At 47.7% G+C, this 25,580-nt stretch overlaps 1 protein-coding gene and 1 long non-coding RNA gene across 8 annotated transcripts in view; both read right to left on the bottom strand.

The window, feature by feature from the left end:
- The window catches only part of AUTS2 (activator of transcription and developmental regulator AUTS2), a 1,118,163-nt gene that overhangs the window by 213,465 nt on the left and 879,118 nt on the right, over positions 1-25,580 (bottom strand). The gene's annotated exons all lie outside the window — the stretch shown is intronic.
- LOC147572983 (uncharacterized) lies at positions 6,176-23,390 on the bottom strand. Its single transcript, XR_015245398.1, has 2 exons — positions 9,668-23,390; positions 6,176-9,637 (listed from the first exon to the last, which is right to left on the bottom strand). It is a non-coding gene; the product is annotated as an uncharacterized LOC147572983 (long non-coding RNA).

Below are 25,580 nucleotides of genomic sequence, written 5' to 3'. Positions count from 1 at the left end.
TCAAAAACACCTTAGTCATCATTTGCTTATTCCTTTGTTCATGCATTCTGTTTCTGGGAAAACACTTACAATTATTTTAATTGTGCTTTACAAGACACAGTTTCATGAATATCTCACTTGACCTTCGCTTATCTGTCCATTCATTCATTTGTTCGTTCATTCATTGAACAAACACTGAGTGAGCCTCTATCTCTGTAGAACGTTCTAGGCACCGTCCTGGGTGCTCTGGACGCAAAGAGGAAGTCAGAGGTCCCTGGTGACAGACACGTAGACACAGAATCATGATGCTGTGTGCTAAGTGCTATCATACAGGTATGGACATGATTGGTGACGCCTTAAATAAGCAAGTATTCGCAGATTACTTCTGAATGCTTTATAATATTCTGGCCTATCGAAACAGATCCCAGGCTAATCTACTACTCCACTTGGGAGTGAATCTTTCCCAGTAGAAGCAACGGGTTGGTAGTCTCCCCAGCAGCGTGTCCTCTTTCTCTGTTACAAGAGAGAACAGACAGCCTTGTTCAGGGATCAGCCAGCCATGTGCACAGCTCAGGAGACGATACAGTGCTACAAGCTCACCGGTATTCGCTAGCGGCTGGTTTTGAGCAGACATGGAACCTAGTTCTGCCTAGGTCATTGATGCTATAAAGGGAGGGCTGCTGCAAGACCTCTGGAAAAGATTTTCCCTCTCACGGAAAAGAGACATACAGTGAAGGAGGAGGTCTGCTCCCTCCCTTCCTTCCTTAGGCGTATGGGGTAGGATGCAACACTTACAGCTCTGGCCGCCAACTTATCCGCAGAGGGTGACGCCGAAGATACCATACCCTCAGAGAGGCCAACACTCATCCGGCTACGTCTCAGTGTGAGAGATAATGAACGGAACAGCCCCCTTTCATGACTACTTTTGGTGAGGCCCTTCTGTGACTCACACCCAAAAGCACAGAGGTGTGTATCATCTTCAGAGCAAGGACCCTAGTGATGGACTGGCTGAGGCGAGGAATTAAGCTCCTTTTGGTAAAACAAGGAGGAAGCCAACTAAAAAGTCTGGAGAGGGAAGCTATGATCTCATCTGCTAAGATCTAGGACGGAGGATAAAAGCGAAAGGAAGATAAATTATTAGATGACGGTGATAGTCTCCCCCTGGTGTGGAGCTTTTCTTCCCAACTAGGGTCATGAAAAAGAACCATCTTATGTCAGTTTTGCTCACAGACAGAAACTTTCGAAACTTTCCGGTCCAACTTATCGAAAGTAAAGGGAACCAATGTTATGATTCGTACCCTAAGAAGTTAAGAGAATGAAACGCCCACAGAACTCCAGGGACGGTCCCTTTGGTGTGGCTGCGACTGTGGGCCACGCTTTCAACCGTGGGTTCCATCTGCTTTCATGCATATCACCAAACCCACTAAACGCATCAGCTGTATTTGCCTGGTGTGGCACTCTAAAACCTTGTTTTTGTCCTCAAAGGACAAAATTAAAAATTAAAAGAGGTTTTGGGGAAAACAAAAGAGAAGAGAAGAGCCCACCAGGGAGGTAACCTCGGGATGGAGGCAAGTCTGAAGGCTAGCACTAGGGGCCTCACAGCTTGGAATAGTGTATCCTGGATTTCGCAAAATTTCACGAAAATGGATTATTCGGCTTTCCCAAATCCTTGGAACTGAAAGATGCTCACTGATAAAGTGTTGGGTTGTGAAAAAACAAACAAAAACAAAAACATTTTTGGCAAAAATAGAAGGTGTTATAAATGACCCTGTCTTCTTGGGGCACCTGTGTGGCTCAGTTGGTGAGCCACTCACTGAATGAATGCTTGTGTTTAGGGGGGTGTGTGTGTGTGTGTCTGTGTGCACGCATGCGTGTGCAAATGCTGGCTAAGTGCTCTGAAGAAAAGCAAGGCAGGAGTTGCAGGGTCATTGGGGGTGTGGAGGACACTGCCGTTTTGACACAGTCAGGGAAGGCATCTCCAAAGAGATACCATTTACTTTTTTTTAAGTTTTATTTATTTATTTTGAGAGAGCGAGAGCGCGAGAGAGGGTGAGCGAGAGTGCACTAGTGGAGGAAGGGCAGAGAGAGAGAGGAGGGAGAGAGAGAATCTCCAGCAGGCTCCATGCTGACAGTATGACAGCACGGAGCCCGATGCTGGGCTTGAACCCACAAACCGCGAGATCATGACGCGAGCTGAAATCAAGAGTTGGATGCTTAATCGACTGCGCCACCCAGGTGCCCCGAGGAGATGCCACTTAAACAGGGAGACCCTACTGAAGTCCGGGAACAAGGCAAGTGACCGTGGAAGGGTCTGCACTCAGGCAGACAGAACAAGCCTCTGAGGCACAGACTGGCTCAGTTTGTTGGAAGGACAGATCACAGGCCACCAGACTGAGTGGGGGGGAACGGAGCTGGAGCAGTGGGAAGGTGTCTGAGCGAGGTAAGCTCCTCTCTTCTAAACGTGAGAGAAGTCAAGGGGGGTTCTGGGCATCCCCGACTCTCAGTTCCTTGGCCTCCTTGCCTCTGATTGTTTGGAAATCACAATTCATTACTGGTAGTGACCAGATGCAGGGTGATGACAGGAATGGAGGGTTGAGGCTGCTGCAAAAGGTCAGGAACTGGGGGGCCTGAGGCAGAGATGGGCTGCCCTGTGTGAATGCGCAGTCTTGGTGGGAAGAAAAGAGGGAGCTGGAAGTTAAAATCTTCAACAAATGGAGGGTAGTAGATAAGACAGGGTAGAAGGGAAGGATGCATGGCTTTCAGAGCAGCATTTTTTAAAAAAAATTTAACGTTTATTTATTTTTAAGAAAGAGAGAGAGAGACATACACACACAGAGTGTAAGCAGGGGAGGGGCAGTGAGAGAGGGAGACGCAGAATCCGAAGTAGGCTCCAGGCTCTGAGCTGTCAGCACAGAGCCCGAGGCGGGGCTCAAACCCACGAACTTGAGATCATGACCTGAGCCGAAGTTGGATGCTTAATTGACTGAGCCACCCAGGGCAGCACTTTTAAGATGAAGCAGGAACAGTGTACCTGCATTCAAGTAGAAGAAAGCCCGCCCCCGGTTCCTGCACCTCCAGCAGGTGTATGTGGCAATAGTTACAATCCCCACTTGCAATCCGCTACCCCTGGGAATGAAGAAGACGGCCTAGTTTGTGAGTCTAGTCTTATTGCTACGTTAGTGCCTCACGGTATTCAGGCATGGGTTGTCCTATGGCGGTATGTCTTTCAGGAAGCCCAAGCGGGGCCCTTTAAGGAGAACATGAACTCTATCAAGAGAAATCTTCCCTGGTTCTCGGTTTAAATGTTTCCCACACTTGATTACTATTTTTTTTTTAATATTTATTTATTTTTGAGAGGGTGAGAGAGACAGAGCCTGAGCGGGGGAAGGGCAGAGAGAGGGAGACACAGAATCCGAAGCAGGCCCCAGGCTCCGAGCTGTCAGCACAGAGCCCGACGCGGGGCTCGAACTCACGACCCGTGAGATCACGACCTGAGCCGAAGTCGGACGCTCCACCGACTGACCCACCCAGGCACACCCACACTTGCTTACTTTGAGCTTAATTTCATTTCCCCCTGGTAACAGAGGGTTATCACTATTGTGGGGCTCAGTAACCGTACCTGTTCCTGCCCGAGCACCTGCCCCTTCACCGAACGGTCCCCCCAACAGCTGCTAGTCAAGAAGTACCGGGAGAGCAGAGAGCGGGTCCGGTTCTCTTCCTGCTATGAGCTGCTTCTCACTGCTGGCAGCACAAATGGCGATTTGCTCCTTAATTTTACATAAAGTGTCTGTTCCGGGCCCTAGGGTAGGGACACCTGGACCAGGGAACCGAGCGCTTGGGCTTTGGGAACGAACGTGCCGCCGCTCGGAATCAGGCAGTGTGTGCACGGCAGGAGCTGTAGCAACTCCAACAACTCCGACCGGGGAGGTGTCCTTGCAACTTGCCGAACCGGCGGAGACAAATACGTGTGCGTTCTTGGCCGCGGCCAAGCGGAGCGCCGTGAGGGGCGAGGGCGGGGACGCTCCCCCGACTCCACCTGGCTTGGACGCGGCTCACGGGGTGCAGCTGGGCGAGGGTCAGGGAACAGACCGAGGAGCTTTACTTTGGGCGTTGCCGGCTATTTAGCAGAAATACGCCTGCTTTCCTGGGAGCTTCATGCGAAAACTCTCTGCTCCAGCTTCTGGAGGGGCTGCTGGAAGTGGGGCCTGGAGGCGTCCTGCTCGCCGCCGCTCAGCTGGCGGGTGGATGTGCGCAAACACAAAAGGTGATATTGACAGTCAGCATCAGATCTGACTGCTCCCGACAACTCCTGTGATACGGCAACCTCCGGGACTTGTGGACACATCTGTGAGGAGATGTACCAGCGCCATCTGCACAAACTGCATTATTTAACTGCGCTGGCACTGATTAACATTTGCTGTAACCTATGGTAATGGGCTCTGGGGCTTTGCATGTCTGCTACACAGTGGCAGCTGATGTCTCCTGCTCCATCCTTAAAACAGGATGCTTTAATTTTTAATGGAGCACATGTTCGATTGGCTATACAAACAGGCTAATCTGCAAAGCATGTGCTCAATAACAAGCCTGGCTATGCCGCCAGAATATCAACACGACTCGGCCAAGGTGGGGAGGAGAGGGTGCTCACCTCCACCAGGCGAGGGCCACGCGCTAGGAGCACCGGCCGGCCCAGAGCCAAGGGGGGGCTGCGGCCAGAGGCACCCGTGGCCTCCTCCGGAGCCTCTGTAGGTCTTCGGCTTCTAGGTGCCTGCAAGCCCTAGCCAGCGGGGCGGGGGGGGGGGGGGGGAGGGGGGAAGAAAAGAAAAGAAAAGAAAACAAAAACAAAACTGTTTCCGGCAGGTTCAGGGCTCTGGTGTAAAGCCAGGTGTGGCATTACAGAGGAAGCTCTCCTCTGCTGCGCAGACATGACTAGAATGAGGTATACACATCCACCTGAACAGACTTACCACGTGCCCGACACTCTGCTTCGTGAGGAGAATTTAAACACGAGGGAGGCACGGTCCTTGACTTCACAAAACCCACACCAATAATGACAACGCCAGTGTGAGACGGGCCATGTTAGATGTAGGCACAGAGCTCTCTAGGGGCGCAGAGGAGGAGAGAAGCACGGAGGAGACATTTCAAGTGGGTTCTGGAGTTCATGGGCAGCAGGTAGGTTGGTACCCGGTCGTGATGGAGCACAGTGTGTGGGGAATGGTAAACAGATGTACCAGCGTTGAGTTGGAGATAACTACATAGAAATACCTGGCGAGAAGCTGGCAATTCGGATCCAGAGCTGATGAGAGAAGTTAACGCTGGAGACAGAAACACGGGCGGCCAGCTACAGGCGACGTTGACACATGGACATTTCAAGAGAAATGGTCCAGCGTGAAAAGAAAAAAGGATCCCCAAAACAGAAGCCTCAGGGGTACCAACATTTGGTTGAAGGGGTGGCTATAAGAAGTAGCTCGGGGGGAGGGGGGGGTGAGGAACATAAGGAGAGGGAAGTTTCTGCAGAGTGGGAGAGGTTCCAAGCCTCAGGGCAATCAAGCAGTTAAGGCCTGGAGGGCTTTATCATAACCATTATTGTCACTGTGTAGCAATAACAATCCTAGCCCTTATTAGTACAAACTGCTTTCCTATAGAGTATTTCATAACCATCCGGAAAGACAGGCCGATGTCACTACCGCTTTGTCTCGATGAGGGAATGGGGTCCGAGAGGGTTACAGGATATCCTAAGGCCTTGCCAGTGAGAGAACCAGGGCTGGGATCCCACTCTGCAAACTTCTAGTCCAGACGAGACACCGCACCAGGGTCTGAGGACATGAGGGCCCCAGGTTCAAGGAGATTCTCTGTGGGAAAAGGCTTTCGAGTCAAACCCCTCAAGACCATATCCTCCTCTGGGATATTCACAAAGTATGCTTAGCAGACTCAAGGTTCTGAGAAGTTCTGCAGCTAAAAAACGACCCACCAACGAAAGCAACATGTTTAACTTTATTTAATCCACTACTGCCCACTCGTATGTGTTTATGACATCATTTTTTCAAGTTATGCTTTTAATACTCCTTGGAAGAATTAAGGAGATACTGCTCTAATGAACTATAACATGCTTCCTACAGGTGGATCTTGGTTTTGAGGGGTCTGTGACTAGGGAAGATGGAGACCGGGGCTGTTCTTTTTTTTTTTTTTTTTAAGTTTATTTATTTTGAGAAAGAGAGAGAGAGAGAGAGAGCACGTTTGAGTGAGAGGGGGAGGGATAGGGAGAGAGGGAGAAAGAGAATCCCAAGCAGGCTCTGCACTGTCAGCACCGAGCCCGACGTGGGGCTCGAACTCATGAACCGTGAGATCATGAACTGAGCTGAAACCAAGAGTCGGACGCTTAAGTGACTGAGCCACAACCCTAACCCCACACTTGCAACAATCCGTCCCAGGTCTGGCTCGACTGTTCTTTCCAGATAATCTCGCATCTGTCACAGTGAATGAGGTCTGTTTGCTCATGTCTGTCTCTCCATCAGGTAAAGGACCTATTTTATCCGTCTCCACACTCAGTGTCCTGCTCTGCTGGCTGGCAAAAACAGGAGACCAATGTCTATTTGCTGAATTAAACTAAAATTCCATAATGATGGAGTAGAGAGCAAAGCCAATTGACATGGGCTCAAAGCCTCAGCCCGTGCCTCACCAGCATGTGCTCTCATCACAGGGGAGAGCAGCTGTCCAACGTGACAGCTGATCACTGTCCATCTGGCCTGCTCCTTGGCAGCCACTTGGGAACTCGGCATTCAGAGCCTCAGTGGGTGGGTGGGGGCGGGTGGCCTTTCTCGGCGACACCCCTGGTTGCCAGAAAGTCTCCTAACCTCTTTAGCCCCTGACTTCGCTCTAACGTGGCCACACAGGGCAGCAGACTTTGCTGCTAGTGTCGCGCTCCTCTGCCTTCAGGCCACCCCCCCCCCCCCCCCCCCCCCCCGGCAAAAGAAAGCCACAGATGTCCGAGAGATCTGAGAAGCCAGAGTATCCAGGGGTCAGAGCACTCCTTGAGAGCACGGGGTTTGTTGGTGTAAATGCATTTTTCCATGGATGGCAGGGCACATGGAGAACTGGGATGGATTGGAGGCTATGGAGAAGTGTCCATCCCAGAGACAGGGCAGTGGAACAGTCAAAAGGCCTTTTTAAGAGGATTCCCCATCTGCCCTCAGAAGCATTAGCGTGGGGGCGCCCGGGTGGCTCAGTGGGTTAAGCATCCGACTTCGGCTCAGGTCAGGATCTCACGGTTCGTGAGTTCAAGCCCCACATCGGGCTCTGTGCTGACAGCTGGGAGCCTGGAGCCTGCTTTGGATTCTGTGTCTCCCTCTCTCTCTGCCCCTCCCCCAGCTGCACACACGCTCTCTTCCTCTCTCTCTCAAAAATAAACATTACAAAAAATCCCCAAACCATTAATGTGTAAGTATTTAACTCTACCTGCTCTGTCCTAACCCGTGTCCTCAAATTAAAAAAAAAATTTTTTTTCTATAGTTACCAAAATTGCCCAGACCTCCTCCCTGTTCTCACCGGCTCTAGCTCATGAGAACAAGATAATGCTTTGCAGCTGCTGTGTTGAGACCTGTATGTGTCATGACTACGGTACCAAAATGCCACCAAAGACCCCCCATGAGCGAGGCAGAGTGGCTATCCTGGCCCAGCCTCACAGTGGCTCCACAGCGTCTCCGGGCCCTTCCAAGGGCTCACGAGTCACTTTTTCCCCCGAAGCTGTGCCCCTGGAAACGGGGGTTTCATTTTTTTCCCCAGATTTCTGAGAAGCCATGGCAGACAAGAAATCCGTGCAATGAAATGAGTAATAAGTTTGTGGGGCTATCTACACCACTGGGTAGAAAGAAGATCTGGATGGAGGTTGAATGAGCAGAATAGAACATCTACCCTAAAATCTGTCCCATGTCTGGCTTCCAAGACTCCTGGCTGCTTATGGTCTCTGCTGTCACGGCCACGTGCCCACAAGTTCAGAAATCAAAGAACGGCAGAGCTGACATCCTCATTTGTCAGACGAGCAGCCTGGGGCCTAGAGAGAAGAAGACATTTGCTCCGGGCCACTTGCCTGGGTCGTGTCAGACTTCTTTCTAACGCACTGTGCCACGCCCAGTGCCACCAACCCACGTGATTATTCAGATGGCCTGAAGCTGGGACACTCAGAGGTTTCCACTGTGGGCACCACGGGCTGCTTTGCCAATATGGCTGAAACTACTTCATTCGCTTCCTGTCACTCCAGGAAGCCCACGGGCCTGTCACTGCAATCAGATATGGGGGATCTGGGCCATCGAGCACTTTAATTAGTCTGTCTGGAAAAAAGTGAAACTGATCAAATTAATTATTAATCACATATAAACTGTGGATGAATCAGGAGGGGAATCATCAGGCAGGAAGGGCCATTCTTAAATGCAGACTTTTTTTTTTTTTTTACAAAAAATTTTCAAAGGCCTCCCTCTCCTCCTGCTCCCTGTCCCCTGCCAAGTTTAAGTTGATTTCAAAGTGAAAACAAAGCTACTATTTTCCAAGCACAACAATGATGTCTAACCAGAAGTTTCTTTTGCTGAAATATTGAATGGAAAACTCTGTTCCTTAAATCTTTCTAAATCTTTGCCTCTGATTGGGTTCATTAATAAACATGCTGATTTTGTTACAGGGAGAGACATATGGTATAATCCGCTAACAGGAAGAAGTATTTTGCATTTTATTGTAGAAAACAAACATGCAAACAGGTTCTCACAGATGGTTTTCTTAGCTTCTGGGAGGGGAAAAAAGCTTAATAATGCTTGAAACTAGTTTTTCTCTTTAACAACAACAACAAAAAAAATCCTCACACAACTCTAGTGGAACTGCTTGTAAATTAGATTAAGTTCCACTCCAAGGTTTTAACATTTTAGAATTCACTTTTTCCTCGTGTTTAAACACACACACACACACACACATGTGCGCACACACTCGCATTTTCTTTCTCCTACACAAGCCCCATCCTCTTTTCTTGGAAACATTAACTTGCTCAGACAGGCAGAGACAATTCAGCAATGCTTCACTTATCCATCATCGTAAAGGAATAGGTTTTCTCACAAATAAATTTTCCAGATAACTGATGCCAACCTTTTAAGATTTTTCAAAACTGGTAGTGACGTTGGTTTTTCTTTTAAATAGACTTTGTTTTAAGAATAATTTTAGATTTACAAAGAAATTGAGAAGGCAGTACACGGTGTTCCCATATATCCAACATCCAGTGTCCCCAATACCACATCCACGTATTATCATTATCCCTGATCTTCCTTAAGTGTGGCACATTCATTACAATTCATGAGCCAATACTGATACAGTATCATTAACTAAAGTCCGTAGTTTATTCAGATTTCTTTAATTTTTACCTAATGTCTTTTTTCTGGTTCAGAATCCTTCAGGATGCTACATTCCATTTAATTGTCATGTCGCCTTCTGCTCCTTTTGGCTGGGGCACTTTCTCCAAATGTCCTTGGTTTTGATGACACATTTTAGGAGAACTGAGCTATTCTGGAGGCTGCCCCACTATTGCAATTTGTTTGTTTCCTCACAGTAAGACTGAACTTATGGGGAGGAAGATCACAGAGGTAGAGTATCGTTTTCATCACATAATATCAAGAGTATGAATATACTATCTGTATTGTACTATACTATACTATACTATACTATACTATACTATACTATACTATACTATCTATATTATACTCTATTATACGATACAATAATATTCTATTGCCAGCATTTATGACTCCCTTGGCTGGATGTTCACCAGGCTCAAGTAGTGTTTATCAGGTGTCTCTACTGTATAGTGTCCCCCTCCCCTTTCATACAATCCTCTTTGGAATTAAGCCACTCACTGTGCACGGCCCACATCTAAGGAGTTATGCTACCCTATTGAGGGCAGAGGACCCACAGAAATTATCTGGAATTCTACACACGTTTACCTCTTCTCCCAAATTGATCAATTTATTAATATCAGTGTAGAATCATACTTGGGGTTATACTGCAATGCTACTTCATGGTTTTGCTAACAAAATTATTCCAGGTTTGGCCACCAGGAACTCTTTTGGGTGGCTCCTACGATCCTCTGACATACATCCATGAAATTTTTTTCCTTTTTTTTTTTTTTTTTAGCACTTCCTTTCCTGGCACTATAAAATACTCCGGGCTCATCTTGCATATTTCCTGCTCCAATCTTAGAATCAGCCATTTCTCTCGGGAGCCATTTTTCACTTTCCTGGAGACCGGTATTAGAAACCAAGATCTGGGTGAGGATGTGCTTGCTGCACCTGGGGTGTCCTTTCCTTCAGTCCCTGACAGCTGACAGGGCACAGAAATACACGCGTGTACATTAAGCTTTGTGGATACACTCAGGTTTGTAAATAGTTCTATATGCAACCGTCTGTATCTACATTAAGTGAAACATGAGTTCATACTGATGTCTCCAATTCTGAGCTGTTTCTACGTGGATCGGTCTAACCTCCCCCCTTGTCTACCTGTAAATTCCCACTCTAACAGCCTGGCTAGATGGTGGGCTTTTATTTTGTTACTGTATATCTTTTCCCAATATTCCTTGATGACGAAATTTTAAGAAGCTACGTGAGCTAAAGTGCTTATTCTGTAGTAAATGAGATTTAACTTTTGTGAGGACACAGGGTTATCACCGCGAGAAATCACCCCTTGGCTTAGTTACTAATCTCTGGCCCAGGAAAGAGAATCAGAATCTGAAGAGATCGTGAAAGACAAGAACAATGAGTTGACGCTAACAAGCCAGAATTTCATAGGGAAAATTATAAAGTATTTTGCACTCGAATCGGATTCATCAGCCACAAAAGAAATGGAGGGGGTCACTGGGGTTTTGGCTTGCTCACAGCCTGCAGAGACTGGGAAGTGGCCTTCAACTGGCTTGCTGGAGATGCTTTCCAATTCTTGAGCACGAGGCCTTGAGCAGGTGTCTGGAAATATATGTGGAGTCTTTTCAATGTCTTCTCTCACGGTGAGACATTATCCTTTCACTTTTTGGTGTCCTGTGTGCAACTCTTAGTTTGTCTCTTCTCTAACACCCTTCCTAAAACACAGCTACAGAGAAACCCCAAGCCAAACCAACCCCTAGAAAACCACATACTCATGCTTATTGAAACAACATGTAGACTCGAAGATGAGGTTCCGTGTAGATCAGAGATTTCCCAGTGGGTTACAGAAATGAACTTGGAGGATGCATGGCATCTATCTTTGCCTACTCGGGGTACTTTCATGCTTTGTTCAGGCGTTTTCATGTCTGCCTCTGGTCAGGCTGCTGAAAGAACCACCCACTAAGAGGAAGATCATGAAACCCCAAGTCTATGCAAATTGGCATTTTTACTCGTCTGCGAGAGCAGTGACCACTTCTTCCCTCTGTCTCTATGAGGCTCATCTGAGATCGCAAAAGTTGGCTCCTCATTTATATCGTTAAGTGTACTCGTGAAAATCTACCAAGTTTTAGTCCTTAAAATTCTGTATCAGGCGAACCAAGAAAATAAAAGTTACCCGTATGGGAAAAGAGGAAGCAAGACTATGCTTATTTACAGATGGCATGATCTTAAACATAGAAAATCCTTAGGAATCCCCAAAACAACCCTTAGTTTGTTATTAGAACTAATACACAAATCGAGTCAATTTAGTGGATAAAAGATCAATAGGTGAAAATGAACTGTATTTATAGATAGCAGCAAGGAACAGTTCAAAACTGAAAAAGAAAAAACTCCACTCACCATAACACCAAAAAGACTCAAGTACTCAGAAATAAATGTAACAAAAGAAGTACAGCACCACCTGGGTGGCTCAGTGGGTTGAGCGTCCAACTCTTGATTTCGGATCAGGTTATGGTCTCACGGCTCGTGGGATTGAGCCCTGTGTCGGGCTCTGTGCTGACAGTGCACAGCCTACCTGGGATTCTCTCTCTCTGCCCCTCTCTTGCTCTCTATCTCTCGAAATAAATAAATCAACTTAAAAAAAAAAGCAGTACAAAACTTGTGGGTTGAAAACTACAAAACATTTTGGAAAGAAATTAAAGAAAATCTAAATAAATGGACAGACATTCCACAGCCATAGCCCGGAAGAGTCAATATTGTTAAGATGGCAATTCTACCCAAATTGGTCTGTGGATTGAATGCAATCCCTGACAAGATCCCAACAGACTTTTTTTTTCCTTGCAGAAATTGAGGAGATGATCCTAAAATTTATATAGAAATGCCAAGAACCCCAAATAGCCAAAACAATCTCTAAGAGACTCTTAAAAACTGACAATAAACTGAGGGTTGATGGGGGGTGGGAGGGAGGGGAAAGTGGGTGATGGGCATTGAGGAGGGCACCTGTTGAGATGGGCACTGGGTGTTGTACGGAAACCAATTTGACAATACATTTCATATTAAAAAAAAAGAAGAAAAATAAAATTGGAAGACTCACAGTTTCCAATTTCAAAATATCTTTCAAAGCTATGGTAATCAAGACCGTCTTGTGCTGAGATAAAGATAGACATACAGATCAAAGGTTCAGAAATGAGAGTTCAGAGATAAATATATACGACAATGAATTATATTTATGGTCAACTGAATTCTGACAAAATGTGCCAAGGCATTTCGGTGAGAGAAGGGTGGTCTTTCCAACAAAGAGTGCTGGACAACTGGACACCCACGGGCAAGAAGATGAAATGCCTAGTTCACACCATACAAAAGTTCAATGGATCACACAGGCCTAAAAGAGAGAGCTAACATTATGAAACTTTTAGGAAAAAAACACCGAGATAGTCTCTGGGAACTAGTGTGAGGCAAAGAGCTCTTAGATACAACGAAAGTATGATTCCTAAAAGAAAAAACCCGACAGACGGGAGTTCATCAAAATTAAGAACTCTGCATTCAAAAGACACCATCATAAATGTGAAGAGTCAAGCAGCTGATGGGCAGAAAATATTCGCAAATCATACACCTGATAAAGGACTTATATCCAGAATATATAAAGAATTCTTAGAAGTCAATCATAGGAAGACAAACAAACTAATTAAAAAAAAACAGGCAAAAGATTTGAATAGTATTTCATCAAAGAAGATATACAAATGGCCAAGAACACATGGAAAGCCGCTCAACATCATTAGCCATCAGAGAAATGCAAATTAAAACCACATTGAAATACCACTTCACGTCCACAAGGATAGCTATCATAAAAAAAAGACAATTACAAATGTTGGCGAGGATATGGAGAAATTAGAACACTCGTATGTTACTAGGGGGAATGTGAAATGGTGCAGCCACTATGGAAAAAACATTTTGGCGGTATCTTAAAAATGTTAAGCAGAAATTTCCTGTATGACCCAGCTATTCATTCCTAGGTATCAAGCGGGAGAAATGAAAACATACATCCACTCAAAGATGTGTAGATGAATGTTCATGGAATCATGATTAATAACAGCCCCAAAGTGGAAACAAATGTCCATTATTGGTGAATCGGTGAAAAACTATGTTCTGTCCCTTCAAGGGAGCATCAGTCATCAAGAAAGGGGCATACACTACTGATAAACACTACAACACAGATGAACCCCACAACAGCACGCAAAGTGAAAGAAGCCAGATACGGACGATTCCGTATTGTAGGATTCCATTTAACAAAACGCTCAGGAAGGGCAAATCTGTAGACACAGAAAGTAGACTAGTGGTTGCCTTGGACCGGGGGGAGGTAATAGGGACTGACTGCAAATGGACGTTAAGGGATTTTACTGGCATGATGAAAATGTTCTAAAACTTAATTGAGGTGATGGTTACACAACCCTGCAAATTTACCAAAAACCATTCAATTGTCCACTTAGTATGAGTGAACTTTATGGCTTATAAATTACATTTGAACAAAGCTATTAAAACAAGCTGATGAATAATATACTTAATATAATCTCATTTGAAAAGAAATCAAAACAGAAAATGACGAAGCAAAAGAAAACAAAATCTAAAATTAAGCACTGTCAACTATAGTCACCATGCTTTACATTAGATCCTCAAACCTTACTCATCTTATAGCTGAAAGTTGTATCTTTTACCAATGTTTCCCTATTACCTATACCCCCGCTGCCCCTGAAAACGACTTTTGCGCTCTCTGTTTTATGGGTTTGACTCCCCGCCTTGGTTTCACATGTAATTGATACCCTGCATTATTTGCCTTTCTCTGTCTGGTTTATCTCACTTAGCATAATGCCCTCAAGGTCTGTCCATGTTGTTGCAAATGTCTGGATTTCTTTCTTTCTCATGGCTGAAGAAGAAATTTGCTAACAGAGTAGGACTTAAGTGTTACCACCACCATCACCATCAACCACTATCGCCGAAAGACAGAAAAAAAGAAAGAAAGAAAAAAAGAAAGAAAGAAAGAAAGGAAGAAAGAAAGAAAGCGGAAGGAAGGAAGGAAGGAAGGAAGGAAGGAAGGAAGGATGGAAGGAAGGAAGGAAGGGGGGAAAGAGGGATGAATGGAAGGAAAGATGATGGAAGGAAGGCTGGAAAGATGGAAGGAAGGAAGGAATGAAAGTGAGGTGATGGATTTTAGTGAACTAAAATCCTTTCTCAATGTATGTGTAAATTTAAGTCACCACGATGTATACTTTAACTATGTGATAAATTTATTTGTCAATTATATTTTAGTAAAGCTGAAATAAAAAAAAAGTTACAAGCTGCAGAAGCACGCACATTTTGGGGTAACAGCCACATAAAAAGGCTTCGATGCCAAAACGTGTACAGTGGCAATGCTCCCTGGTTGTACTTGAATATTTTTTTCTGGTAAGAGTGAGTTATGTTGAAACTGTAAACATGAACCCTGTACCAGTGTTCTCACTGCTCCGCAGCTAAATCCTTATTTTGGTTAACATCCCAGGCAGATAACCTTCATTCGTTACCTTCACTCTGGCCTGGGGAGAATACTGTCCAAGGCACCTGATATCCCTATTCTTAACTCTTTCTTCTGGAAAACGTCCAGCATATATAAAATGAGACGGCATGGTCTAGTAAACTTCCAAGTAACAGTTTCAACAAATATGAACTCAAGGGCGGTCTTCTTGCCCCCGGCCCCCAGCCTCACTGTCGGGGAACCGAGTCGCCTGGTCCGCGGTGACACAGCCGCAGAAATACCAACAACCCTGGGTGGGGAGATGTCTGCGTGAGGAGAGGCAGAGGTGAGGCCTCTGACGCTAATGCTAGAGCCGTGAGGTACTATCTCTTTCCGGAAGAAAAAAGCTCGGCTGAGACAGAAGAGAGAAAGATCATGGCTAACTCGGGAGGTCAAAAGAGAACTTTGCCATCCACACTGGGGCTGCGCCTGGTCAAACACGAATGAACGATTTTCTGGGAGTGATGTGCTCATCCATGGAAGGTGAATGAGGTTAACTTTCCCAGTGCGTCGGGGTACCACTTAGAGCGCCTGGTCTCCTCGTGCCCTGGAGGAACTAATCACTTCACAAGGCCACCAGCTTGTGCCTCAGGCGGGTTATTCTTCTTCAACACCCAGTGAACTTGAACAGTGTGGGAACTTCAGCGGAAGACACGCAGTAAGCAAACCCTAGAGGGCCCTCTGTCCTCGGCGCGGACCCCAGCCCCAACCCTAGGAATCTCTTCCCATCTAAAGGCAAGGCAGGGCACACTGGCTCAGGGGATGGCCCCCAGTGTTCCACCTTCTGACTTGCAATCTGGTCTCTGTGCGGACCCAGGTCCCTGTTTCTGGAGAAGATTCTGGTCACTAAGCACGCGGGCCCCAGGCTCCTGGGACGGTGTCCTCTCAGAGCAGAGCGCGTGCGGAGACAAGCTTCGGAACTCAGAACCAGCTAAACGAGCCGTCTTTATTTGAGGGAGAAACCGGTCACCAGCTGCGGTGCAAAGCGCCCCGGCATCCCCTGAAGCAGTTCCGACCTTATGGGAAACTTGCTGAGGCTCTAACCTTGGCTGACTTTATCCGCACTGAAACCCCACCTCGGGAATGAAAGTCAGCAGAGCCTTCTGGTGGTCAGAGCGAAAAAGCCATGATCGCTATTGTTTTTTTTAAACTAATTATTCTTATTTCGTCTGAATGCCGTCCTGGCTTCCTGCGCGCCCCTGAGAAAGCCATGTAGTTTCTTCGGCTCGAACCCCATGCAGTTACATCAGCCCTGGGTCAGAGGCCTTAGTCAAGGCTGGAAAGGCACAGAGAGAGGTGAGGGTGTTCTTTCTTGAGGTCTGTGACTGGTCACCGGGAAGCCGTCCTCCGTGCCCGCTGTATCGCTTCCCAGGCTGACGGCTGGGAATACACCAAGAACTCCGCCTGATTCTCCACCACAAACAGATTCGTCACTCTCGTATTTTGGCAGCAAACCTCCTTTAGGTGGTTATTAACTTTTAAATATAAAATCCAGGCACCAAATCATACAGCAGAAAAGACATCCATAATTTGGGTTAATTAAAATGCCTCCAAGTGAACAGGTGACAGATGTCAAGCCTCTTGGCACCCGGAAGAAAGACACTGCAACAGACTATTAGGGTTCCTGTGTTAATCAGGTAATAGTAACTTGGGTAATTAGCAAATCACACCAAATCTTGTTTAAGTCCCAAATCTCATTTAGAGCCTTTTGGAGAAGCTGTTTAAATACAAAGGACACACTCTCCTACTGACAGAAGATGCCTGCTTACTGGGGCAGATATCCCAGCCTCCCTTCCTCTATTAAATCCATTTTAATTATGAAGTCTCAAGGTCTAATTCACCAAGGACTGTAACACAGAGTACTCGTCCCTTTGCTCTTGCTAAGGAATCAAGGAGCCCTAGACTCTGGAGTTCTAGACTCGAAAAACTCAACAAGTCCCAGACCAGAAATATGGCGATGGTTTTCGTCACCGTTCCACCAAGGCGCTCCATACCTGTTAGGGAAACGGCTACCCTGGCCTATTTCTGATTCACATAAAGGATCTAGACAATTAACACCCCTCAATTAGGAGGCGGCCCTTGGTTCCTGAGCCTGGGAGCAAGCTAAGGGTACTGCTAGGCTTAGCAAAGGGATCCTGTCAGTACCCCTCTCCGGTAACTGTGGTGAGCATGCTCCGATTGGAGCAGCACCCCGGCTCTCTGCGTCTACATTCCTTTCTCCGTGAGCCTGTTATTTTAAACCATTTTTATAGCGCTCTTTACAAGACTCCTTCTCTATTTGGATCTAAAAGTACATCTGAAACATGACCGAATTCCAATCCTGTCATCCTGCTTAGAATAGCTCATACTTGGGCTTGTTTCTACAAGACCGTCGGGTTAAGCCTAGGGATTGTTGGCTGTCACTTGTTGCTTTTCAGCTCTGGAGTGTCAGGAAAATGATCTAAAGGTCTGAGTGGGCCTCAGTATTCAGTCGTCAGCCTACTAGTGCTTGGAACTTAATCTATTTTTTTCTTTCCTTCTATTTATATTCCATTACCCAGTCACCCAGCCAGCATTCTGGAGAGGGGAGAGGTCAGAGGGTTGATATCATCATTGAGATAGGGACAGGAGAGAAGCCAGAAGTCCTCGGGGGCACCGGAGCTTGGTTACTTAGTATGTAAGTCTCTCCTGTTCTTTGAGTCCCATCTACTAAATGGGAACAAGAATGTTTTCCCACTGACTTCACGGGGGTGAGAAACAAAGGAGAGAATAAATGCCAGGATGTTTTATTAACCATAGAGCCTTGCGTCTGTTTACTCCAAAGGCCTTCTGAGGGAAGCCACGAGCAAGCCTATGGCCGTGGCTGCTACCTGGGCACCTCCCTTCCCATTCTCAGCGGGGTAAAGACCCGCCTGGCCTCCTGGCTCCTCTAACCGCACAGCAGGGATGGACCAGATACTCTCAAAAAGAACCTTGTGTCGTGTCTGCTCTTCAAAGATGGGCACGGGAGGGCAGAATGGTGGGAAGGACAGACCTCTGGACGAGGGAGTCAGACACTGGGGTTCCAGGCACAGCCCTGCCAGTGACCTATCATGTTCACGAGTGACCTGGAAAATAAGACAGGTGATCAGGAGGACAGCCGGGGAACTGGTGCTCGTGTGAAGCCAACGGGGGTTATGAGGAACAAGTCATGAGAACAAGACCGTTTTCACAGGGTAGGAGATCGATAAGCTTGGAAAACAATGTAGAGAGGGCAGGCCCGTATTCGGTGAGACATAAATGCACTTTCACATGTAATTCAGTTGGTCAAGACAGAGGAGTGTGGTTGGGACACAAATGCAATTAGGTGAGCTCATAAATGTTTGATGTGCCCAAAGGGAGACGATGAAGGTCTTCACTGTAATTTCTTCTACCCATCAGGCTGCACATCTGTATTAGCCACTGACGAGGATGGAGGGCGTGATCTGCAGGCAGTGACTGCAGGTGCCATGCTTTCCGTCACCTCTCCCGCTGCGTACGCAGTTCCCCCTGCCGGGAACGGTAATCCCTCGGCCAACTCCTACTCACGGGTGCTACATTTTCCGGAAAGCCTGAATGTGTTAAGCACTTGCCTGTGTGCTTCTGCATGTCCCGTCTCAAGCACTTGTCTGTCCCAATGAGCAGTTTGGGAAGTAACTGTGCCTGTCCTATTCCGTGCTGTAGCCCCAGCCCAGCGCGGTGTCTGGCACCCAGGGGAGGAGCTCAATTTCCATATGACTTGAAGCTGGAAATGGCAGTGTGATGGTGAAACACAGATGCCAAAGTATCTCATCCCGATGAGATGCCCTTTAATCAGGAATGTCTGTACTTTGCACACGGGTTGAGAAACAACAAACACACACGCAGAGGTGGAACCAATATACCCAACGGTTCTAGATGTAAAGAGAGACTCCAATGGAGTTCGGAAGACACGAACGTTTTCCGGTCAAACCACCAGCAAAAGCCAATACTGCTGAAAGGTGCCACGGGTCTCTATCAAAGGCAGTGAGAGCCCCTCGCTCCATTCTGGGGAGCTCAGACCTGAGAATGAACAAACCCTAGCGTGTCTGGAAGAGAGGACTCCAATGGCATGGGGTTGGGGAAGCAAGCAATGTGGGGCACGGCTGGAAGGATTGAACACAGGCCCGGAGAAGGAAAAGTTCCAAGTGTCCGGAGGGATGACAGCAAGGACACTGGACTTATTCTTGGTGGCTCCAGGAGGGGCAGACCAAGGGGAGGAAGTAACAGACCTCACTTCACACAGGGGGAAATCTTATGAGAATTAGAGGTTTCCTCAGGGTTCTTGCTCAGGGCTGCTCTCTAGCACAGGAGATTCAGGCGGAGGCCAGACCGCCTCTCCCCGGTGATGCTGAAGACATTCCCAGAGGTACAGGCCCGCATTAGGCGACCTCTCCAGAGCGCTGGGCAGCTCCGACATTCTCCCACGCTCACGAAGTTGCCTGCCACCTTCCACCGCACTCACGGGCAGAGGGGGAGGCCGCCAGGTGCACCACAGTCGGGGTTTTGCAGGGGAGAGGCGCAGCGGTGCTGCGATTGGAGGTCCGTCGGCCTCGCCGGCCTAAGCAGGTGGCACCTCTCAGCAGGGAACTCGCAGGAGCGTGTGAGCCCCACGGAGCACGTAGACGGCGACGCCGAGCACCTCCCGAACGAACACCGCGAGTCGGACACGCGAGGGGGGAGCCACCAAACATCTTCCACCTCCTTCCAAAGCCAAAGCCCTGACCGCTCCTGCACCAGAGACATCCGGGCAGGCATAAAGGGCTTTCACCAAAAACCAAGCGAGTATTTTGTGCTTCTCAAGTCGGCAGCTGGGATTGAGGGCTGTTTTTTTCCCCCCCCCCACCCTTCCGTGGGGCTAGTTAAATTCTTGGAACTGCTGGGTGAGGGCAGAGACTGTCCCCACTAGAAGCCATTGCTCGGTAGATTCCCCACAAACCTGCTGGCGGGGTAGCTGTCCTTAGCAAAGACAGAAGCTGGTGGCCAGAAGCACTTTCTTCTCCCAAGTTTTCTGGAACTTCCGACAAATCCAGGATGGCGACCACCACCGCCACCAACACACACACACAAAATACCAAATAGCCTCACCACCCAAGGAGAGAGCCTGTGAGGCGTTCTCTTTTCCATTCTGTTAGGCTGCTGGAGGTAAAGGACCAAGCGGAAGGCAGGGTGCCAGGAGTTCCTTTTCCCTGGGGCCATGGTCCAAGTAAAACTAAGAAAAATGAGACTGGGGGTGGGGGGAAGAGAAACCCTCGACACCACAAAAAGCTAATGGCTGGAAAACAGGGGGAGGAGGAGGGCTGGAGAGTTGGAAACCGGGCTTCTCCGGTGGCTGAGTGCAAGGCCCACATAGACTTGCAGAGGGGAGGCTCGTCTGGTGCCAGCCCCCACAGGACGGGCGGACAGTGCTGGTTTTGTTGGCAGATTTTTTTCTTCTGGTGGGGTGCTTTCTTCTTGCGCAGCAGGCACCGGAGTGAAAGCTGACAGGCGCTGGCAGAATTTTAAAAATTACTGCCACTCTCCCACAGACGTCCATTATGTCTCTGGAGCCTTGCGATTCACAGCATAAAAGCATAATCAAGAGAAATCATGGTTCAGCTCAGCCAGGGATGGGCAGAATAGTCCATTTAACTTTATGTTAAAAAAAGGAAAATAATTGGACCAACATTTGTTTGAAATGGGAGTAGGAAATGGCTTGTTTTCAACCTATTTCAAATGAAAAGCTCCCATTAAGTCCTCATTGGAAACTATTTAGTTTGGAAACAAGTTCGGTATTCCGCAGGCAGTGGACACGAAACGTCGCGGCACCGCATAATCCGAGGAAGAACCACCCGACAGCCAGATGACCTAGTTCTGCAGGGCTTTTGAAAGAAGTGCTGGGTGGGCTCAGGCTATTCACAGCCCGACTGTTGGCTTCACGACAGAATCTGCAAGACCATCCTGGCCAGAGGAAAGGATGTCTTCCCAGTTGCCAGAGAGCCCCAAACTACCTTCTGTTGGCAAAGAGCAACATGGCGGCAAAGACCAAAGAGAAGCCCACGGTGGTGGGGAGTGAGCCATCCAGAAGGAAAGGGATTCTTGGTGCCCTACAACTTTATGACAGCGGGCAACTCCCCCATAAAGAAGCCTCAGGAGCCGGAACCACAGAACGGGGAACTCCCCCGTGTATGAAGTACAGATCCCTTGGCCAACGCTCCCAGAGGCCACAGTGCGCTGGGAACAGGGGCCCCAGAGAGACGCCGGCCTGAGGGCCACTTTTTGCACACAACGGCAGTCTTACTCCTACACCTCTCAGCTCGAGGTCTACGCCTCCCAAGGTGACTGTATCACCAAGCGTGCCCGAGAATTCACTAAGCGCTCATGCCAAGGGGCCAGGGACTTGTTTTTTAAGCCCCTTTAGTCACTTAGAACCTAGCACTGTATCTGGCTCACGGTTAAAGCACTTCATCCATGTTTGAGGAATGAATGCATGAACATTCTATGGAGTGACTAGGGAACCTGTTACGGGAAAGGCGTGGTATAGAACGCCTGGTATCTTCTTCCTTTAAGCAAGAGAAGTACAAATTGTAAAAGTTCATACATACTAACAACGTAAGAACCAGACATTAGACAGATTTAAAAAAAAAAAAAAAAAAACAAGCCTGTCACCTAAAAATCTATAAGTAAAATATAACACGTTTCCCCCCTGATGTCAAAGACATGTACTGTTGTGGCTTTAAGCATCAAAGCATTTTATCCCTTTGAAAGGACAAAGGCCACATGTCATGGCAGCTCCGTGATCCTGCAGACGCCTGGGCGTCCCTTGCCACCCCCGGACCAAACGTTCTGCTCAGCGGCCCTATGTTCCTCAATCTACTGAAATATTTACATTCTTCCCTTGATGCAATTTCTGCTCCTCTGTCTTTAATTCCCCATCTGCCTTCATTTCCCCTTTTACTTGACCCTCAGGGTTCTCTGAAGGTGGTAAAATGGCTCTCGGATGAGTTCCGTGTGATCTCTCTCGAGAAGAGAGAGCTGGATTGCCCTTCCCATGCTGACACTGCACGGCACGTCTCACTGAAGGGTTAAGTGTGAGATTTCTCCAGACCCGATCCCCTCCATTCCTACCACAGCCAACACTGGGTACCTTTAAATGAAATGGAGGGAGTTGCCTGCTGGAAAATCTTAATTTGACTGCAAAGCATGGTGTAAAGTCAACAGAGTTAATTAATATAATATAAATCAACTCCGGAAAGAAAGCCCTCTCCCCCAATTGTTTTACATATTTTAGCAGGATACAAAAACACAGCCTGTTGTTAATCTTTAACAAAACGACATTATTCTGAAATACTCAAGCTTGGATTAGATAACAGCAAAAACACGATGCCTAACGACTTGGGAGTTGACGAGTGTGACTACACAGATCCTAGTTACAGGTCAAATGCTCTGATTTTGCTTTTGATAGATTTATGAAGGACCTACTGTGTGTGAATCTCCTGCTGAGTCCTGCTGGGGGCATATAAGGAAGACTGAGTATTTGCCCTTGTTCTCCAGGGGGGCTGGGAATGGGCACCGAACACGTAAATGACCGAAAGAAGGGGTGACGTGTGGGGTGTGGGCTCTCAGCCGTACAGTCTCAAGCCAGGACAGTGGAGTGGTGGTGTGCGGGAGGCCTGGGGACCAGAAGCCAAGTTGGTTAGAGGGTTGGCCATGCATCGAATGCTCTACAGTTGAAAATGTTTTCCCTCCTGTTGCTTATGATTCCTCCACTAAAAAGGACCTTAGTCTGTAGGGGCGCCTGGGTGGTTCGGTCGGTTAGGCATCTGACTTTGGCTCAGGTCATGATCTCATGGTTTGTAGGTTCAAACCCTGTGTTGGGCTCTGTGCTGACAGCTCAGAGCTGGAGCCTGCTTCCGATTCTGTGTCTCCCTCTCTCTCTGCCCCTCCCCTGCCCATGCTCTGTCTCTCTCAAAAATAAACATGAAAAAATTAAAAAAAAAAAGAAGATGGAAACAGACCAAGTCAGTAATGGCTCCCAGATCACGTGTGGCCTATGACCAAGTAAGATGGGGGAAAACAGGGCAGTGAGTTTGCAATCTAAACTTCAATGTGTTTGATATTATTCTAATATTGTATATTTCTTGCTTGTTTGGTGTGAATAATAATAATAATAATGATAATAATATAAAAGGTATCAAATGCTTCTCCATGCTAGGCCCTCAGTGCCTTACATATAGTATTTCATTGACTCCTGCCAACTATCCCATAAGGTAGGTACTGTTATAATCAACTCCATTTTACAATGAGGGAACTGAGGCAGAGGGGTTATTTAAATTTCTCAAGGTCATATGACTTCCTAGTGAGTAGTATCATCCAAATTTGACTTCAGAGCTCTTAACCACTACTTTTTTTTTTGTATGAAATAATGGTGATAGGACAGGGTATTTGTATTTTTTAAAATTCTTATTTGGTAATATGTAAAATCAGTAGCCCGATTCTATGATGCAGCCCTCTTTTACAATTAAAAAAAATATATTATAATATATATATATACAACATATATATATATTGTCATGAGATTCTACCAAACATGCACAGGTGTAGTAGAGAGCACGGACTCTGGAGTCAAACCTCCTCAAATCCTAACCCTAACGGATTCGTTGTGTGACTCTAGCTACATCACTTCACCTTTTGGTCGCTCAGTCTTGTCATAGATGAAAATGCGGATGACTCTAGGACTTATAAAGTCGTCCTAAGAATGGAGTGAGCTGATACGTGTAACGTACTCAGATCAGCGCCCGGCACGCAGTGAGCCCGTCATTACCCCTGCCGCCATCATCATCCTCATCGCCCGTTACAACTATTACGTGGTCTCGTGCTGGGTGACAAAACGTGTGGAAATACTGTTCTCTGCGTTCTGATTTAAAGAAACAATTAAAAAAAAAAAAAAAGTATATTCCCAGAAACCCCCGAATAGTACATCTTCCATATCTTCGGCTTGCTGAAAGATCTCAAACGCGAAAGATCTCTTCCTTGGTGTTCCCTAAAGTGCCAACTCTTCCAGGCACCGGAAGGCAGCCCTTGAGTCCGTGGATTCTTAACCAGCAGCAGATGAGAAGCGCCGTGAAGCCATCTCATCCAAGCCTCTGCGGAACACCAGTCCTTCTGTCCGACAGTAATGATCCAAGATGGCAGCTGGTCACCTTGCAGGCAGGGGAACGGGGGATACAGGATCGTCCTCTCAGTGGGCCATCTCCTTGAGCGCGACAGAACAGTCACCTCACAGGGCTGGCGCCATGAAGAGTCTCACTTTATTCACTGCCATCCACTCTCTTCCGGACCGAAGGCCACCAAGGGGAGGGCAGAGCAGAACGGAGCGAGGGTTCCCGTGACGTTACTTCCACCACCTGCGAAGGCCACTGCTGCGCGGAGCCCCGCGTGCCCACGCCGCCCCCACACTCGGCTGCTACGAAAGGTCAGTCCCGCTCCGGCGGGACACGGCAGCCATTGCCACCCAGCTCCCTGCTGCTCTCTGGCTGAGTTCTGGCTCCAGTCGGAGAAGAAGGGCCATGGTCGAGTCCCACTTTCTTTCCGACGAGGAGACCGAATCTGCAGCGATTTTACATCTGATCTCTTCTACGCTTCCGCTCGCATCGCTATTGAGGCAATATCGAGGGCCTCGCCCGTAACAGAGCCCTGAATGAGAGCCTCGTCCCCGCACGGGGCTTCCGCAGGGTGTGAGAGTCAGCTGAGCAGAAAAAGACCTGTGCCGCCCGCGAAGAAAACATTCTGAGGGCCGTCTGAAACACCTCATTTGTGAGAAAAGCAAGGAGAAAAGCCGAGGTTCTCTCCTCAGCAGCTACAGCCACGAGGCAGAGTTCAGACCAAGGGGGGAAGGACTCCTGTTGGAAAAGAGGCCTGGTCACTGTTCTGGCTGCTCCAGCACCTGGACCGTTTTCTTTGACGACGATGCGCCATCCAGGCCTCCCCTGAATCAGAGGCTCCTGCTCTCCTCTGTGACTGACCCTCTGGTCTTCTTGCTATGCCCATCCACAGCTACAAAAGTGAGAATTACAACCCATTCAAGATTGGGGGGTGAAAGGAAAAAGAAACCAAAAAGGAGGAGTGGATCCATTCTTCTCAATTTGAAGAGAACTGGGTTACCAAGTTGAACACTCAATTCCTCCTTAGAACCCTGGAGCAGAGAGAGATCATGTGGACCGAGGCCGAGGTGAGCCACCCGATGGAGCAGAAATGAGTCTCAGCTGAGGCTGCCAGATGCCAAGGGAAGGCCCCTAGGTCGGCAAGCCCAGCTGAGCACGGACAATGGAGAGAGTCCGGCAGCAATCTCCCGAGCTGGCCCAGACGAGCACCAGCACCCGCTTGACCCACAGAGCTGTGACCTATACGCGATAGCTGTTTTTTAACTCACCAAGTTTGGGGGCGGTTTGTTATGTAACAGAAGCTAAGCTGATAGCGAGCTTCTCCTCTAAGCCTCAGTCGGAGAACCCAGCTGTCTGCAGGCCTGCCTACTCCTGAGGGCGCTGCCACTGACCTTCTGTCATGTCTGGCGTCCGGCTGTAGCCCTCGGGTAACGTCACCCCGAAATAAAAATAATAGGAATATAACAGGAAAGAAAGGAGTCAGCGCCTGATGGCTCTGTGTGTGTGAGAGCGGGAGTCGGG

This window comes from Puma concolor, chromosome E3, assembly GCF_028749965.1.
Source record: "Puma concolor isolate L17-30 chromosome E3, mPumCon1.1.hap2, whole genome shotgun sequence".
Taxonomy (NCBI): domain Eukaryota; kingdom Metazoa; phylum Chordata; class Mammalia; order Carnivora; family Felidae; genus Puma; species Puma concolor.
Note: the sequence above shows the minus strand (reverse complement) of the source record. Positions and strands in the feature narration are given on the sequence as shown.